Raw genomic sequence first — 18,677 nt, forward strand, 5'->3', positions numbered from 1 at the left:
TCAGCAGTGTAGCCTGGACCCTCTTGCATTTAATAACATTATTTAGACTCCGACAGTTTAGAGAAAGAACTTTAAACTCCATTTCCTGCGAAATAAAAAGAAGTCAATAAAACAGGGTTTATATGACTGCAAGGTGCAAACAATCTTTTGAATTTCAAGGTTTTACCCCAACTATAACAAGAACCGGTCAACTATTACGTATTAATTGCAATTTGCAAGAATATAAAATGAGCAGAAAACCTCAATGGAGAGTAGCTGGGAGATGTGAAGAGATTTGAGAAGAGAAAATTCTTAGAGAGAAGGAAGAGAAAAGAAATAGAAAGAAGAGAGATTTTTTAAACAAAAAAAAAAGAAAAAAGAAAAAAGAAAGGGAAAAAAGAACAAGGTATAAGAACCCTAACCCTTAGTACTTTCAAGGAGGAAACCACCGGAAACCTTCCCTAGTAGGAAAGGGATTGCTAACAATATATCCAGAATCGTATGCACTGAAACTGGGTTTTGGTCTTTCAACCCAGTATCCGGGGTTTAAACTAAATTAGAGAGCCAACTAGGCCTCACTTCCATCCACCCCCTCCCACCTTACCCGGCTGCATTTTAAGCTAAATCAGACACCATACAGCGAAACAGGAGAGAAAGTAAGTAATTTTTTGAGTGACATTTAAGAAAGGTTGATTGTTTATAAGGAAACTTCTCGCTTCTTTTTCTTTTGTGGGAAAAAGTAGTATTCCGGCAGAAAAAAGAGTCTGGCCACCTTCTGCAACTCTTCTTTGGTTTGTTCATGGTGACTCCTTTTGTGGACCTCTATCACCTTTTTTTACTGGTATTTTGCTCCAGTTGTTCAGTGAAGCTCTTGCGTTGTAAACAGCAGTTTTGCTTGGAGAGGTGGTTTGCCAGTCTAGTTGTAGATCTTTAAGTAGTTTGGTGCCAGTTTCCATGTCGTGACCTTGGTATGTCTTCCCTTGCCAATGTACCAGAATTCTTGTTGATGAAGCCCAGCGGTATCTCATTTCAGCCTCATTCAGTTTGTTAATGATCGGCTTTAATTCCCTCCTTTTCGCTAGTGTTTCTGCAGAGAGATCTTGAAATATATATATATTTTTATTTTGATAGGAGAAATATCCTCTCACTCTAGCTTCCTTCATGATCTTTTCTTTTGATCTGTAGTCAGGGAGGTTTATTATTATATCTCTTTGCTGTTGTCTTGATCTTGTATTGATTAGTGACCCCTCTCTGTAGGCATGAGATATTAGGGGGGTTATACCATCCTCCAGTCTTAGTTCTTTTCTAAGCCATTCTGCTATAAATATAGAGAGATCTGTATTGCGTTCTTCATGTTCATCAAAACCTCTGATTTTTATATTATTAGATCTTAGCTTATTATCAAGATCTAAGATTTTTTCATGAAGCTGTTCATTTATTGCATGTAGATCATGGATTTCTTTTTGGTTGTCTATAGCTAGTTGCTTAGCATTTTCGGCAGTCTGTGCAACCCGATCAATTGACTCTTTAAGTTCACAAGTCTGGTTTTTAATTGCATTTTCAAGCCTTGTAACTATTTTATTTTCAAGCCATTCCAGGGCAGTAGTTATTTCTCCCTCTAGAGCCTGAGCTTCATCAGGGTCTTTTGCTGGCTTGGCGGCCTCCATTTTAGCTGGCCCTTGTCGATTTCCCACCGGGGCTTGTTTAGCTTCTATCTGCTCTAAAAAGGATTTTAGGGAAGGGCCGCTTTGATCTGTGGGCTTGTTTTTTCCTCCTCCTATTTTTCTCATAATTTTAAGAAGCTTACCGCTGTATAGGCGCTTGCAAAAAGCCGTGGTAGGCAGTTAGGGTGCGGAGCGAGGTTTTAGACGTCTGCCATCTTCGCACGACGCCCCCTCAATTGGATCCATTTGACTCCATGGGCAAGCATAAATCAGCTCGTTGCCCAAGCAGGAGGGGGTCATGGTGCCCAGACAAGCCCTCAGGATGAGGTGGTCTGACCATGGCACTGCTATAGCTTCATCCAGATCCACCTGTATCCCGAACCCAAAGATCAAATCCAGTGTGTGTCCTGCTCGACGTGTGGGCATTGATACAAACTGGGAGAGTCCTAATGCTGCCATGGAGGCTATCATGTCCATGGCCTATGAGAAGGTAGCATCATCAGCATAGACACTGATGTCCCCTAAGACCAGAAGCCTGGGGTACTCCAAGGCCCAGCCAGCCACCGCCTCTAACAGGCCTGGCACAGTATCTGCTGGTGCGCTGGGCGATCAGTATGCCAGACAGATGGCTATACTCTCCTCGGCATCCCACACCAGGCCCACACAATCAATGCCAGCAATCTTTGGCAAGGGGAGCAGCCTGATGGAGAAAGACTCTCGAATGAGCACCACTACCCCAACAAGACATTTCCCAATATGTAAAACAAATATGAGAAACCTGTACCATAAATGTGTTGGAATATATGTGTGTTGCAAGGTCTGAGATCCAGTCATTATGGGGTTAATGTGTTTACCTACCATGCTATCGTTTAGATGGACCTGGAAGGGGAACCTGGCTCAAAGCCAATAATCTGCAAGCCCGGGAAACTTGAGAGTGTTTGTAAACTGTTATTGGTCAACAGGTCAGGTGATTTTTTTTCAGGGTCAAGAAGACAGAGGAATAAGAAGATTCTCCATTCAGTTATCCCAGCTCTTTGTTTGTAACCAGTAGTGAGAATGTAGCTCCAGGCATTTGTTATTTTGTAGGCAATCCTGTTAACCTTTTTCCTTTAGAAGTAAATGATTTTAAAAGCTAAACTTGTGTGCTGACTCTCTATTGATTCAAGATCCATTGCACCTCTGAAGAAAAGCTATTTTTTAACCTTTTTCCCCAACCAAGTGGACCAGTTGAAGTAATTATTAAGGTGAAAAAGATGCTAGTGATTCGTGTATATTGTTCTTTGAATAACAGCAGTATGGTATGGCTTTGGATAGGCAATATGAGATCATTAACTCTCAAAAAAGGCAAACCTTATGAGTTATATCATCCTGCTTTCAGATAATACTGCCAGTCATTGCTGCATCTCAAAATAGTCTAGGAGACTCAAAGTTATCTCAGAAGTCTCAGTCAACTTGAGAGGAACAATCCTTACTGAAACTACTCCTTTTTAGCTCTCCAGAGAGCCAGCTAAAAAGAAGAAAGCAAACAAACAAAGTAACTGCAGACAAAAGTATCTCCTTTTCAAGTACAACATAATTCTCTCTCTCATTGTCTCACAGCAAACATGAGAAGGGGGTGGGAGTAGAAGACACTCTGTTGTGCCAGCCAGGAAAAAGGTGGGGAAATAGCTTCCAATGCTACAAAAAGAAACTTTTCAGCAACTCGAGGAAGCCAAGCAAGAAGTGAGAAGGAAAACAAAAGGGAAAAGGTGGGAAACTGCCTCCAGAGCTAAGAAAAACCCCCACTTCATGGAGCAAACTGTATCCCAGCAACACCAAGAGAAGTGGCAGAGTGGAAAACACTAAATCTTCACAGCTATTCTGCTGTGTCTGGAAAGAAATGGGCAGAAAGTCAGCTTCATGGCTGCAATAAAAGGGAGGAAAGTAGGGAAATTCTACTGTAGCAATACGCAGAGCATACTTGCTGCAGAGGAACAAGTGCAGGGAAAAATACCTCTGCACTAGAACCTACAACTATATAGTCAAGCTTTTAAGGTTTCCTCAAAATCTGAAAATCCTTTAAAGAGTTATGATGACCTCGTCCAATCCTTAAGGCCACTTTCGGTAGGTGCTCGAGAGGGAAAACTGGTCAAGACCAATTTGTCATCTAAACCTTGGTTTGATCAAAGCTGTATTTGTGCTAAAAATGCTTTAATCTATGCCTATAAGCTAGCACTGAGAGCTGATGAAAAGACCAGACAGGATGCATATCGTTCTCTTTCATTTTTAAAAAAGAAATATAAATCACTGGTTGCCCGCTGTAAGAAAGAACATACCAGAAAACTGTGGGCCAATATAATTGAAGCAGCTACGAGCAAAAACTCAGTGGTGTTCTGGAAACTAGTGTCAAACCGCGCCTCCACAGCCTCCTCCTCCTTGGCTTCCTGTATCCCCCCAGATAAATGGACTTCTTTTTTCCAAAAAATGTATGATGATCCTATTCAACCCCCTCCTGCCCTAACAATAGAAAATCTGGCCAAATGCCCCCCAGTTCATGCCGAAGAGGTAAAAGCTTATATTAGCCAGTTAAAGAATGCAAAAGCCCCTGGGCTTGATGGAATATCTCCAGAATTACTAAAAACAAATAAGGACTGGTGGGCAACTTTCCTAGCCTCCCTATTTACTTATATTGATGAAACCAACTACATCCCCAATGATTGGGGAATGGCTATAGTAGTCCCCTTCCATAAGAAGGGAAAGAAGGAGGATCCATCCACTTATAGACCAATCAGCTTACTAAGCATTGTAAGCAAATTGTCTACAAAACATCTGCTGGAGAAATTTTCAGACTGGCTAGAACAGGAGGATATAATTGCTGATGAGCAAGCTGGGTTTAGAGCTGGCAGGTCAACAATAGATCACTGCCTAGTAATGCAACACCTTGTAGAGAAATATGCTACAGGAGACCAAGCATCACTTTACCAGGCATTTGTTGATTTAAAAGCAGCTTTTGACACAGTCTCTAGAAATAGACTTTGGAGGAAACTGCAGGCCTCCTTTATTGATAGGCGACTGCTGTTCCTTTTGGGGGCTATGCGCAAGCAAACTGCCCTGAGTAAGGTGCAGCCAAATTGGGCATTTGACCGACCCCATTCAAACTTACAGGCAGGTGTGCCTTCTAGCCCCCTTTCTGTTTATCTTCTACATCAACAATTTGGTAAACCTTTTGAATGACCCTGGATTGCACCCTCCCAAATTATCAAATAGGCACATTCACGTACTGCTCTATGCAGATGATACTGTATTACTTTCTAGGACCCCCATAGGGCTGAAACGAGCCCTAAAAAAATTCTCCCAATTCTCTGATACTGAACACCTTCTAACTAATTACCAAAAAACTAAGATCCTGGCTTTCGATAAAAATCCAAAGATCAGACGATGGGAGCTTCAGAGGCATCAGTTAGAACAAGTTACCAGCTTCAAATATTTGGGTGTAGTTTTGCAAGCCTCAGGTACCAAAATAACACATAGCAGCTTCATTGCTGATGTGGGATTAAAAACAGCACACAGTATACTAAAATTCTATCAATCACAAGGGGGGCAGTATGTACTGGCTGCACTCAGATTGTTTAAAGCCAAACCATTGGCCCAATTAGTATACGGATCATTCTTAGGGCTGCCATCCTCCTCTTTCTCTCAGCTTGAGAGAGTGCAGTCCAAATTCCTTAGAGCCCTATTACAAGTGCCCAAATGCATGCCTAACTCATGGGTTAGACTGGAAACAGGAATGTTAAGGGTAGAGGCCAGAATCACCATCCTTTCAATTTTCAAATGGCTGTCAGGATGTCTAAACCCGCAAGGCCTGCTCCCTCTGTTATTCCAAGACAAATTTCAATCTAATTGGCAAAAGGCGACTCTGAAATCCCTGGGAAAATTGGGTCTTTCCCCTCAAAGTTTGCTAGTCATGGGGTTAGACCGAGCAAAATCACTCATTAAGCAGAGAGCGACAGACATTGAAAGACAAACAGATTTACTTAGAGCACCAGGTTTTATTTCTTCAGATACTACTAAATATATTGCCACTCCTGCAGCCTACTTTTACTTTCTTGAATCCAGTAACTTCAGAAGGGCTAGAAGTTCAACTCTACCCTCTGCCGTTCTGGAAGGAAAGTTTAAAGCCGTCCATTACTCTCTTAGGCTTTGCTCCTATCCCCTAAGAGAAATTGACTCAATGGAGCACATCTTCTTTAACTGCCCAAGTCATAGTAAAATTAGAGTGGAAACCATCAGTCCATTAGTAGAAAGATGCCCTGGAAGTTCAAATAAAATCAAACTTGATTATCTTTTGTCTGATCGGAATCACCAGACAACACATCAAGTAGCAAGATTCTGTGGCCAGGTCTACAAGCAACGTAAATCGCATAAGGCAGACTGAATGTATTTTAACCTTTTAAACAACTAATTTATGATGATCTTATTTTTTTACTCTTATATTTATTCATCGTTCTTCCCCTGTATCCAGTCTCAACTGTTTTTAAATTGATTTGCAAATGGTTTTATATGTACTGGTTGCAGACTGTAATAATAAACTTGACTTGACTACCTCTGCACTAAGAACAGCAGAAATACCTGAACCTACTTCATGAGGTGAATTATCCTAGCTACCACCAGAAGAAGCTGAGAAATGGAGAAAAGCGGAGGGTGTGGTGTCGGTGTTGAACAGAATGATAGCACATTGAAAGAGCTCCGTCTCTCCCATGCCTGAAATTTAAGATTTATGTTGGAAGGGCAAAATAAAAATATTTACCCTTCCAACGTAAAGATACACCAAGAGATCCGAAAGGCAGATTCATATTTATTAAAGGCACTACAGAAAACCAAACTTACACATTTGGCTAAATTTATGCCCCAAGCCAAGACAGCCTAATGAAATTCTAAAACAAAGTTCATTAGAATACACATGTATCACTTAGTATAATGTGCTCTAAACCATATTTTCATGACAAACCCACAGAAACAGCAGCAACATAATCTAAGAGTATAATGGAGAGCAACAAATAGAAGTATCCTGCTCACTAGGTTGGAGGCAAGTTCTGACAACAACAGGGCCAACAACAAAGATTCTCAGGTCAAACTCCATGGTCAAGTAACAGATTCCAAAATCAAAGACTGTGACCCACCAAGGCTCAGGCAGCCAGAACCTAAGAGCTCACCAACAGCCAAATCCAGAATACCACAATTGTGACTAGCTAATCCCATGCTAGCTGCTGCCTTATAAAGGGAGTTTCTCCTACAGGTGAGGCTGGGTTCATTAAGCTTCTTTCTCCAAGCTGGCTCATCTCTGCTACTCAGGAGGAGTAGATCAGATCCTGTACTGACTCTCCTGACATTTCCTCAGCAGGGGGAAGGTCGTGGGCTGCCAGGCATGTGCTCCTGTGCTTGGTCCATGCCTCTGCCCTTACCCTCAGCCTTCGCTGCTTCTGGGGTTCTTTGGGAGACAGTGGCAGGTCTGGCAGCAGGCAGGTCCATGCTAAGGCCACCTGTCTTGATGACACTGTGGTTGCCAACCCTCCTGGAGATCCCCACAAATTACAACTGATCTCCAAATGACAGATTTTAACATTCTCCAAGACATGGAGGCTTCTTAGGCTGGCCTATGTGGAATTATACCCCACATAGGTACTACCTGACAATTGATGTCAACCAACCTAGAGAACTCTGAGAGTTACAAATGACTTTCAAATGACAAGTTTAAATTATCTCAAACAGAATGGTGGCTTTGGAGTGTGGCTTCTGTGGAATTATACCCCACTGAGGACCCTCCATATTATGATTGCCATACCTGGAGATCTCCCTCCATTTCAGCTGAACTTCATATGTCCTATTTTACCTAAATTGGAGACAATGGTGGTATTGGGTATTGGCAACTGGGGTGTCTGAAGCATCTCCTTACAGTAGTTGCCAACTTGGGGTTACGGGGGGCTTATATTTTCACCACTTCCTTATTCAAAGCCATGTCTAATACAGGGTGCTTGGAGGGAGGCCACATTCGAGGACTTAGGTCCAGAACCAGAGACTGGATCAGCACCAGCACATGTTCTCTTGTAGGGGACAGTCTCTGCAGTTCAGGGGTGCGTGATTTGGAGTAATCCAAAGATCGTTTTGGGTTTCAGAGGGCTTATATTTTCACCACTTCCTTATTCAAAGCCATGTCTAATACAGGGTGCTTGGAGAGAGGCCACATTCGAGGACTTAGGTCCAGAACCAGAGACTGGATCAGCACCAGCACATGTCCTCTTGTAGGGGACAGTCTCTGCAGTTCAGGGGTGTGTGATTTGGGGTGATCCAAAGATTGTTTTGGGTTTCAGAGGGCTTATATTTTCCCCACTTCCTTATTCAAAGCCATGTCTAATATAGGGTGCTTGGAAAGAGGCCACATTTGAGGCCTTAGGTTCAGAACCAGAGACTAGATCAGCACCAGCACATGTCCTCTTCTAGGGGACAGTCTCTGGAGTTCAGCGGTGTATGATTTGGGGTGATCCAAAGATTGTTTTGGGTTTCAGAGTGCTTATATTTTCACCACTTCCTTATTCAAAGCCATGTCTAATACACGGTGCTTGGAGGGAGGCCACATTCGAGGACTTAGGTCCAGAACCAGAGACTGGATCAGCACCAGCACACGTCCTCTTGTAGGGGACAATCTCTGGAGTTCAGGGGTGTGTGATTTGGGGTGATCCAAAGATTTTTTTGGGTTTCAGAGAGCTTATATTACCACCACTTCCTTATTCAAAGCCATGTCTAATACAGGGTGCTTGGAGGGGGGCCACATTCGAGTTCTTAGGTCTAGAACCAGAGACTGGATCAGCACCAGCATATGTCCTCTTGTAGGGGACAGTCTCTGCAGTTCAGGGGTGTGTGATTTGGGGAGATCCAAAGATTGTTTTGGGTTTCAGAGGGCTTATATTTTCACCACTTCCTTATTCAAAGCCATGTCTAATACTGGGTGCTTGGAGAGAGGCCACAATGGCGGCCTTAGGTCCAGAACCAGAGACAGGATCAGCACCAGCACATGTCCTCTTGTAGGGGACAGTCTCTGGAGTTCAGGGGTGTGAGATTTGGGGTGATCCAAAGATTGTTTTGGGTTTCAGAGGGCTTATATTTTCACCACTTCCTTATTCAAAGCCATGTCTAATACACGGTGCTTGGAGGGAGGCCACATTCGAGGACTTAGGTCCAGAACCAGAGACTGGATCAGCACCAGCACATGTCCTCTTGTAGGGTACAATCTCTGGAGTTCAGGGGTGTGTGATATGGAGTGATCCAAAGATTGTTTTGGGTTTCAGAGGGCTTATATTTTCACCACTTCCTTATTCAAAGCCATGTCTAATACAGGGTGCTTGGAGGGTGGCCACATTCGAGGACTTAGGTCCAGAACCAGAGACTGGATCAGCACCAGCACATGTCCTCTTGTAGGGGACAGTCTCTGCAGTTCAGGGGTGTGTGATTTGGGGTGATCCAAAGATTTTTTTGGGTTTCAGAGGGCTTATATTTTCACCACTTCCTTATTCAAAGCCATGTCTAATACTGGGTGCTTGGAGAGAGGCCTCATTCGAGGACTTAGGTTCAGAACCGGACACTGGATCAGCACCAGCACATGTCCTCTTGTAGGGGACAGTCTCTGGAGTTCAGGGGTGTGTGATTTGGGGTGATCCAAAGATTGTTTTGGGTTTCAGAGGGCTTATATTTTCACCACTTCGTTATTCAAAGCCATGTCTAATACTGGGTGCTTGGAGAGAGGCCACATTCGAGGACTTAGGTCCAGAACCAGAAACTGGATCAGCACCAGCACATGTCCTCTTGTAGGGGACAGTCTCTGCAGTTCAGGGGTGTGTGATTTGGGGTGATCCAAATATTGTTTTGGGTTTCAGAGGGCTTATATTTTCCCCACTTCCATATTCAAAGCCATGTCTAATATAGGGTGCTTGGAAAGAGGCCACATTTGAGGCCTTAGGTCCAGAACCAGAGACTAGATCAGCACCAGCACATGTCCTCTTGTAGGGGACAGTCTCTGGAGTTCAGCGGTGTATGATTTGGGGTGATCCAAAGATTGTTTTGGGTTTCAGAGTGCTTATATTTTCACCACTTCCTTATTCAAAGCCATGTCTAATACAGGGTGCTTCGAGGGAGGCCACATAGTAGGGCTTAGGTCTAGAACCAGAGACTGGATCAGCACCAGCACATGTCCTCTTGTAGGGGACAGTCTCTGCAGTTCAGGGGTGTGTGATTTGGGGTGATCCAAAGATTGTTTTGGGTTTCAGAGGGCTTATATTTTCACCACATCCTTATTCAAAGCCATGTCTAATACTGGGTGCTTGAAGAGAAGCCACATTCGAGGCCTTAGGTCCAGAACCAGAGACTGGATCAGTACCAGCACATGTCCTCTTGTAGGGGACAGTCTCTGCAGTTCAGGGGTGCGTGATTTGGAGTGATCCAAAGAATTTTTTGGGTTTCAGAGGGCTTATATTTTCACCGCTTCCTTATTCAAAGCCATGTCTAATACAGGGTGCTTGGAAAGAGGCCACATTTGAGGCCTTAGGTCCAGAACCAGACACTGGATCAGCACCAGCACTTGTCCTCTTGTAGGGTACAATCTCTAGAGTTCAGGGGTGTGTGATATGGAGTGATCCAAAGATTGTTTTGGGTTTCAGAGGGCTTATATTTTCACCACTTCCTTATTCAAAGCCATGTCTAATACAGGGTGCTTGGAGGGTGGCCACATTCGAGGACTTAGGTCCAGAACCAGAGACTGGATCAGCACCAGCACATGTCCTCTTGTAGTGGACAGTCTCTGGAGTTCAGATCTGTGTGATTTGGGGTGATCAAAAGTTTTTTTCTGCTGCAGCTGCCGCCCCTTTCTTCTTATTGAATTGTTCTGGGGACATCCTATTTTGAAGCTGTTTACTCAAGATCTGGGTTTTGTAGGGCGACCCAGTATAGGTCCCCTTAGAGTGCTGAGTCTTATTAATATGGAGGTGTATAATATGTGCCCCTGCAAACTTCATTTTGGAGTTGTAGCTTTTCAGTTTCCCACAATGTTTTTCTTTGGCTTTGCCGCTTTGCGAATAAGGAATAAGGAATAAGGAACTGCGAATAAGGAACTGGGAACTGGGAACCAACTTCAGCTTCGTGATTTGGGGCCTGTTGCAGCCGAATGTTTTAAATGTATCAGGTTCTTTAAACAGGCTAAAAACGCAGGAGTAGAGCTGTTAGAAAAGCAAGCACACCAGCAGGAGTCCAGTCTTTGAAAGCCCACTTAGCCTAAACAGTACCTTAACCAAAACGACATTGTGAATGTTTACTTAGGAACTGGGTGGCTAATGAACACTTATAAATTTTGTCTTTTAGACTGAAAGTTAACAGAGATGAGATCTCGTTTCCACACAAACAGGATCTCGCACCATCTGTGCTCTGTACCGAGGGGGAAGTATCCATTTGTACCTAACCTGAAAGGGGCTGATGAATGGGAGGTGGAACCTTTGACCTTTAGGTCACCAAAGTTTTGAACTATGGGCAGGCCAAAATGCAATCAAACAATAGTGCAAAACTTGGGTTGTTAACAGGAGACTTCCTCTTTAAAATTTGTCTGCCAGCCTCAAGTCCTTCAGTCTCCCACCCTCTCAGCCAGATTAGCTTCTTTTGGATGCAGAAACAGATGGCCACTAACGACAGCCAGTTATGAAACTTACTGCACAGTCCTAACCAGAGTTATATCCCTCTAAGCTTGTTGACTTGAATAAACTTAGAAAGTAGGGGTGGGCACGGACCAGGAAAAAACCCATGGGCTGTGGGTCCAGAGCCAGTTTGTGAACCGACTGGTTCGTCAGTCTGGGCCTGCGCCAGGAGCTGCCAGTCTGCTGAAGCAAGGGTTAAGTGCTTCCAGCACCACTTGCCAGCGGGGCGAGGAGGCTTTAATGGACCATGGACCAATGGACTGGTGAAAAGTCTATGGGGTCTGTGGAAAACCGGCCCAGTCTGTGTTAAATTTTGGTCTGTTTTCCGGTCCGTGCCCACCTCTGTTAGAAAGCTGTAACTCCGCTTAGGATTGCACTGTTAAATTCTAACCACGAGAAAAGGTGCAAGTAAAGGCACAGTGGATATTATCATACCTTTATCTGTTGGTCTTTAATGTGCTATTGGACCTGGATTTTGCTCTTTGATTGTAGACCAACAAAGCTACCCACCTGAAACTATTTTTTTATTTATGTTATTTGGAGTTTGCCTCTCTCACTGAGAATTAATATGATCCCACCTGGGACACTCAATGAACAATACATAAATCTGAATACAGAGCCAAAACAGAGCTGAAGCAAAACAACCAGTAGGAGCATACCCACACTACAACAGTGTAGTATAGTCTACAGTCCCTTTAACACAAGTATCTCTCTGAGCCATTTCCTCACAGCACAGCCCTACTATCTGTGTGAAAAAGCAATCCTGAAGCATTCTTCAGTTTTGTGTAGTTTGCAAACACCAGAAGAGTGGGAGCTTTTCCAACCTCAGACAGGGCATTCCACAAGGTGGGGGCCAACACAGAGAAGGCCTGTGTACAGGCAGCTGTTGATTTTTCCCTTTTGTAAGATGTAACCTGCAGAAGGCCCTGCTCAGATGAGAGCAGCTGCCATGGCAGAGCATAGGAAGAGAGGTGGTCCTCCAGATCTGAGAGTCCAAGGTCATAAAGAGCTTTGAGATGCTGCTAAAGGAAGCAGCTCAAAGATAGCTGGCTGATGACATATCTGTTCTGTTGCATTGAAACATTCCCTGTTTAACCCCAGTATATTTACAAGTTTAAAACCATTTAATGTTTCATCTTGTAAATAAAGTCTTTTGTTTGTTTGTTTAACCCTGGCTGGCTTGTGGTAGGGGATGAGCTTTCTGAGCCACAGCTCACTTCTTCACATACCTGAAGAAGTGAGCTGAGGCTCGCAAAACCTCATCCCCTACCACAAATTTTGTCAGTCTCATAGGTGCTATTGGTCTCTTGCTCTTTTCTGTTGCTGCAGACAGACTAACAAGGCTATCAATCTTGACCTGGCTGGCTTGTTGGCTGAAGGGAATTAAAGCACAAACCTCTGACACTCTGGTCACGAGTCGACTCACGAGCCAGTATAGTTAATATAAATAGTGACAGCGTATATGCAGAAAGTTCCCTTTCCCCAATAGCCCTGGGCGGTAGCTGGATGAGGGGAAGTAGACAGAGAGAACGGGCTGCCTACCTGGTAAAGCTTTTGAGTGAAGAGAGAGGGGACCTGCGAGGATTTGGGTGAGGGCTCTCTGCTTCAAAATTAGGTATTGGACAGGCGCCATGTGGTGACTGCCTTTTACTGCCTGGGAAGTCCCCAAACCTGTACAGGGAGGTTTAGTGTAAGTGGCAGTGTAGAAAGGGTGGTATGCATGTTCTGCCTAAGTTCTGATAATAATTGAGTTGTGGCATTCTGTGCCAACTGGAGTCTCCAAATTGATTTAGAAGGGAGATCCACGTAGAGTGTGTTACAGTAGTCTAGTCTGGATATTGCTTGAATCCAGGTGGTGAGATAGGCTGTGTCAAGGTAAGGGGGCCATCTTCTAGGCTGTCCCGAGTTGGGAGAAAGCCTTTTTTGCAGCTGCATTAACTTGTTTCTCTAGCAGCAGTACTGGGTCCAGTATAATTCCTAGGCTCTTCACTGGGTCAGTGAAGGTCAGTTGACCCCCACTAAAAGTGGGAAGCGCAATGTTCTTCAAGACCTCTGCCTTCCCAACCAGCATCACTTCCGTCTTGTCTGGGTTCAGTTTCAATGTGTTTGCTTTCAGCCATTTAAGCACAGCTGTCAACAGCTACTTGGGAGGGCCACTACAGCATCACCAGGGGACTTGGATAGTGAAACATAGAGCTGGGTGTCATCTGCATATTGATGACCACCAATTCCATAGCTATGAATGATTTCTCCTAAAGGCTTTACATAGAGGATGAATAACATGGGAGATAAAATTGTGCCTTGTGGTACCCAGTAAGATAATTCCCACACTGAAGATGGCTGGTCACCAACAGCATCCCTTTGAGTCCATTCCATGAGGAACAATTTAAACCACTCCTACCTACTTTTGCCTCCAAACACCTCAACAGGATGGTATCGTCTTCTGTAGCTAAAACTGCTGATAGAAGCAATGAAAAAGCATGGTCTTTCTCTGTATTCAGATGGAGGTCATCAACTAGTTGGAGGCTATGAATGTCTTCTGCTCCACATGGTTACATTAGTCATACAGCAAGTTTTTTGTTGGTGTCATAATGGTTATGGTTAGACATGGGCAAGATAAAAAAAAAATTAACGATCCAGCTGATCGTGGATCGGCATTGGCAACGATCCCGAATTAACGATCCACACCGACCATCTCCTGTTCCCGAGCCGTGGATCGTGGATCGTGGAGGCCAAAGTGGGCCGCGCTGCTTTTCCCAGCCATGTGGGAAGGTGGGTGGTGGCAGCGGCCGCCGGGCCTGGCGGGCACGGGGAGGCGGCGACGAGCCGCCTCCCCTCAGTTCCCATTCAGCAACACAGGAGGTCTGTGTTTGGCCATCAGAGCTGCCTATCAGGGTTTGCAGGGATGAGATTGGAGTGCCCATGGATACAGAACACCCCCCTCCCCCTTCCTCCCCTGGGTGTCTTCTCCCAACTTGTGACTGCTTTGCTGCTCTGTGGTTGGAAGGAAGCCCTGCTGATCAAGGAAAGCTGGGTTTCCATTCCAGTTTCCAGGGCAACAGAAAGAGGGCAAACAGAGCTCAGGCTTTCCCCTGGCTCCGTTGCCAGGGGAATAGATTGCTGGCGCCTGAGTGTCTGGATCCCCAATCCGAGCCCGAACGCCCTGAACCAGGCCTCTCCCGATCGCTGGATCGTTGGCCGTGGATGATCTTGATCCGCTGGATCACGATCGCGTGATCACCATTGTTGTGTTTTTTTTTTATCGTAATGTGGATCGTGCCCATCTCTAGTTATGGTTGTCCATTTCCTTGCCTGCTGAAAATGTTTAACATTTATTTGGGATACCTGATAGTTAGGTATAAGTAGCCTATAAGGGCCAAGTTCTTAATATTCAGATCACAGGTTCATTTGTGCATCATGAAGACACAAGCAGAATCAGTGGACCCAGTCCTGCTGTCCTCTGGGCACAAGGTCCTTCACAAGCTTAACTGAAAGGAATAAGAGCCATGTAAGTGTATTTCATTATGTATACATGATCAGCAAAATTGTGAACCATAATTGTGACTAATATCACGTAAAGATGTTTGGAATATTCTCCCCATTTAAATCTCTTCTTTGACACTAGGGGATCTCTAATGGAGTCAGGTGTAAAGATGACTGTTAAATAGGAATCCCGTTCTTTTTATAAAAGCTATGATTTTTCTAAAGACAATTATCTACACTATTATACATGCTACTGTTCTTAGTTTCCAAATGCTTTTACAGAATCATTTCTTGAAAATAAATATCTTAATTAAGAATCACTCGCATGTAGCAGAATAAATTCTGTCTTAGACAAAGGATTAGGATAAGATTTAGGGATATCTTTAAACTGCACACAGCATTTGGAATTTAGGAATACTAAAAGGATTAAAGCAAACTACTGGCAAGGACCAAGCCTTCTGACAGCTACTTAATTTAATGTACCAGTTCTAATTAACTCTTTGAGGGCTGTAACACTTACCTATGTACAAATAAAAATACCTGCAACTGCTCATACACAGAGACAAGGCAAACATAGGCTTGATTATTCCATCTGTTTTGTGTGAGGTACACTTAGTGAAAATTCTAAACTATATCTGAAAAGCATGACACATCTTTCTCAGTGACACGTTATATTTTTATGTCACGGGAGCACTGCCTTCACGTAGCTTGTTTATATGTGATATGGCTAGGATTAATGTATGTAATCACTTGAGAGAAGGGGGAAGAGAGAGGGAGGGAGAGAGCAAGCGAGAAGAAGAGAGTTGCTGAAGAAGCAAGAACAGCTTGGCAGTATACATGACTTCATAGGAGACAGTAATCTCTATGGACTAGAGACTGGCATGAACCAAGTTCATCACGAAATGGCCCAGTTTGTGGTTTGTGAACCGGTGGTTCGTCAGAGCCCATTTTTGATGAACTGCCACAAACTTTAGGCGGGTTTGTTTGGTTCATTTTTCAGTTTGTTGCTGCAGACAGCCTGGTGCTGATCAATCAGTTTCCTCAGGCAATGGGGGGATGGAATTTCTGCAGCTCTGGAAGTGACCTTCTGCTGCCCCAGAAGTGACATTTTCACAAACCAAACGAACCGGTTCACGAACCAGGACAAGTTTGTGAAAGTTCATGGTTCGTAAAACACAATGAATCATGAACCGCATGGTTCGGTATTTTCCCAGTTCATGCCCATCTCTACTATGGACCCATCCTGCATGATATTGTTTGGGATAGTTGCCGCAGTGCTTCTATGTCATGTGAAGGGAGCAGAAATCCTATACAAGTTTGCATTCCAGCAAAGAGGGGAAATCATAAGCTTAACTTAAGACACTTTAAGCAAGCATTTTCATTTCCTCTCCCTTCACTTGTTGAGAATATCTAAAGCAGAGATGAGTGCAGAGCCATCAAATACGTCCTGGAAATAATTAGGTTTACCTGTAATACTATCCAGGTATGATACTCAAAGTATCCCATGAATGCCAGGAAATCTGATCCATCTGGATCAGGTTCCTGGATCATTCAGTCCTTAATGGGGCTTTCCCCACCATCACTAGCCTACTTTGCATTACTCACTTGAAGCTGTGTGGAAGGCTCCATTTATGCCCTGAAGCTTGCTGCACAAAACCTGAGAACTGTGGAACATCATGGCATCCTGCTCATGTTTTACATGCACAGCAGCATCTGGGACCCAAGACCCCACTGCAACTTTCAGACCACAAACGGCCCCCTCCCAACTGTTTCTATGATCTCTAGTAAATAATACAAAGGAAGGAGCTGCAAGGATAGCTCCATTTGTCACCTGAAGGCCACAGAAGTGCCTGGAAATCTCACATGTATCTATTTGGGAGTGAATTCAGCCAGACCAACAATGCTCTGGAATCCAGTGACTGGGGTCTGGTGACTGCACCTCTGAAATGGCAGTTCATTGATAACTATAATCCACAGCTGCTGCAAGGATGCTTCTAGAGAAAGGTCTTAAATGCTCTGACTTAGTAGAACTGACTGACCCTCCGGGGACTGTGTATTATATGCATACTATATGATTGTTCTAAAAGAGAAACCAAATGCAGCAGGATGTGATAGCACAATTATAAAGAGTGACTCTTGGGGTGTGGGGGGGAAGCACCTGGTGTTGCTTTGTATCTATGAGATTCCTTTGGCACCAAATTAGATACAGGTGAAGCTGCTCACTGGATGGACCGCATGCCTGTTGATGCTCTGCTGTACATGTCTATATTTGGAATGGCTCGGGGGGAAATTATCTCCCATGGGCTCTCTGGATTCCCAAATTCATGGACAGGCCAACATGTGAGGTGAGAGAGTGGAACCACACATGCCCCAGTAGAGGTCAATGTTAGCTGACCAATGTTTGAGCACACTGCTTTTATAAAAGGTTTGTACGTTCATAGATGCTGTGCCCACATTTGGGCAAATGCATGTTGGAGGGGGCAGGTCCTGCATGCTCAGGTTTAGTAGGAACGGCACATACGGGCATGTTTCCCTGTACATGTTTTGCCCTCTACACATATATTGTTTATTATTTATATATTTAATTAAAACATTCAAATGCCACCTTACCACCCAAACAGAGTCCCCAAGGCAGTGACTATCAAGGCATTAAAAACATTAAAAAACATTTTAAATGTATATATAAATATTTAACAGTACAATGAAAAACAAACACAATCAGGGAGGATACGTAGTAGCCCAGCTGAGATGACCTGTCCGCACATTGATTCTTTGTGCATGGAGGAAAAAAGGGCACATGTATGCTGCCCCCCCCCCCAATCGCCACATGATCTCGGAGTTGTCTGCAGGGGGCAAACATGTGGGGGATGTACTTGGCCAACAAACCCTCTCTGTGATCAGCAACATTTGGAAAACAGTGTCCCTGTTTACAGGAAGAGGTGTACACTTGGGCATTTCCTCTGCAGAGGAATCATGCCGCAGAGGAATCATGATGACTCAGCAATCATGCATGTTCGCAGAGAAATCATGACTCAGCAATCATGCAGAACAGGGGGTGGGCCAACATATTTCCTCCTGCTCTTCCTCCCTGCACAGTGGCTCAATGTATGGACAGGCCGTCTCAATGTATGGACACTAGCCCAGGGCTAGTGGGTACTAGACCTCTCTCTCTTGCATGAAGAGAGCCACAATGGCATTGAATCCTGGGCCACTGCCCTTTTGACCACTGAATAGAGGAGCTCTGGGCATTCAGAGTCTTCCACCCTAAAAGAAGAAAATAGCATGTCCCCGTACTTGTAGATCAAGAGGAGTTAGCCGTGTTAGTCTGTAGTGGCAAAATCAAAAAGAGTCCAGTAGCACCTTTAAGACTAACCAATTTTATTGTAGCATAAGCTTTCGAGAATCACAGTTCTCTTCATCAGATGTAAAGGTTGTACTTGTAAAGGTTTACGTACAAGCTGAAAATGGATTGCATAGTGTCCAAGAGTCCAGTAGCACCTATAAGACTAACAAAATTGCTGATAGGGTATGAGCTTTCATGAGTCACAGCTCACTTCTTCAGAAACAGCTAGAATGTGAGTGCATCTGTCCATCTGTCATCTTATATTCTAGCTGTATCTGAGCTAGAAGTGAGCTGTGGCTCACAAAAGCTCATGCCCTACCACCAATTTTGTGATTCTTATAGGTGCTACTGGACTCTTACTCTTGTCTACTGCTACAGACGGACTAACATGGCTACCCATCTTCAGAGTGTCCAAATTTAATTTAATATTGTAGGTTATTCTGCACAATTAAACCCCAATTTTTAGCGAATCCTGTAAAGTGGAAGACTTTTTAAAAC

The sequence above is a fragment of the Eublepharis macularius genome, chromosome 4, assembly GCF_028583425.1.
Source record: "Eublepharis macularius isolate TG4126 chromosome 4, MPM_Emac_v1.0, whole genome shotgun sequence".
Taxonomy (NCBI): domain Eukaryota; kingdom Metazoa; phylum Chordata; class Lepidosauria; order Squamata; family Eublepharidae; genus Eublepharis; species Eublepharis macularius.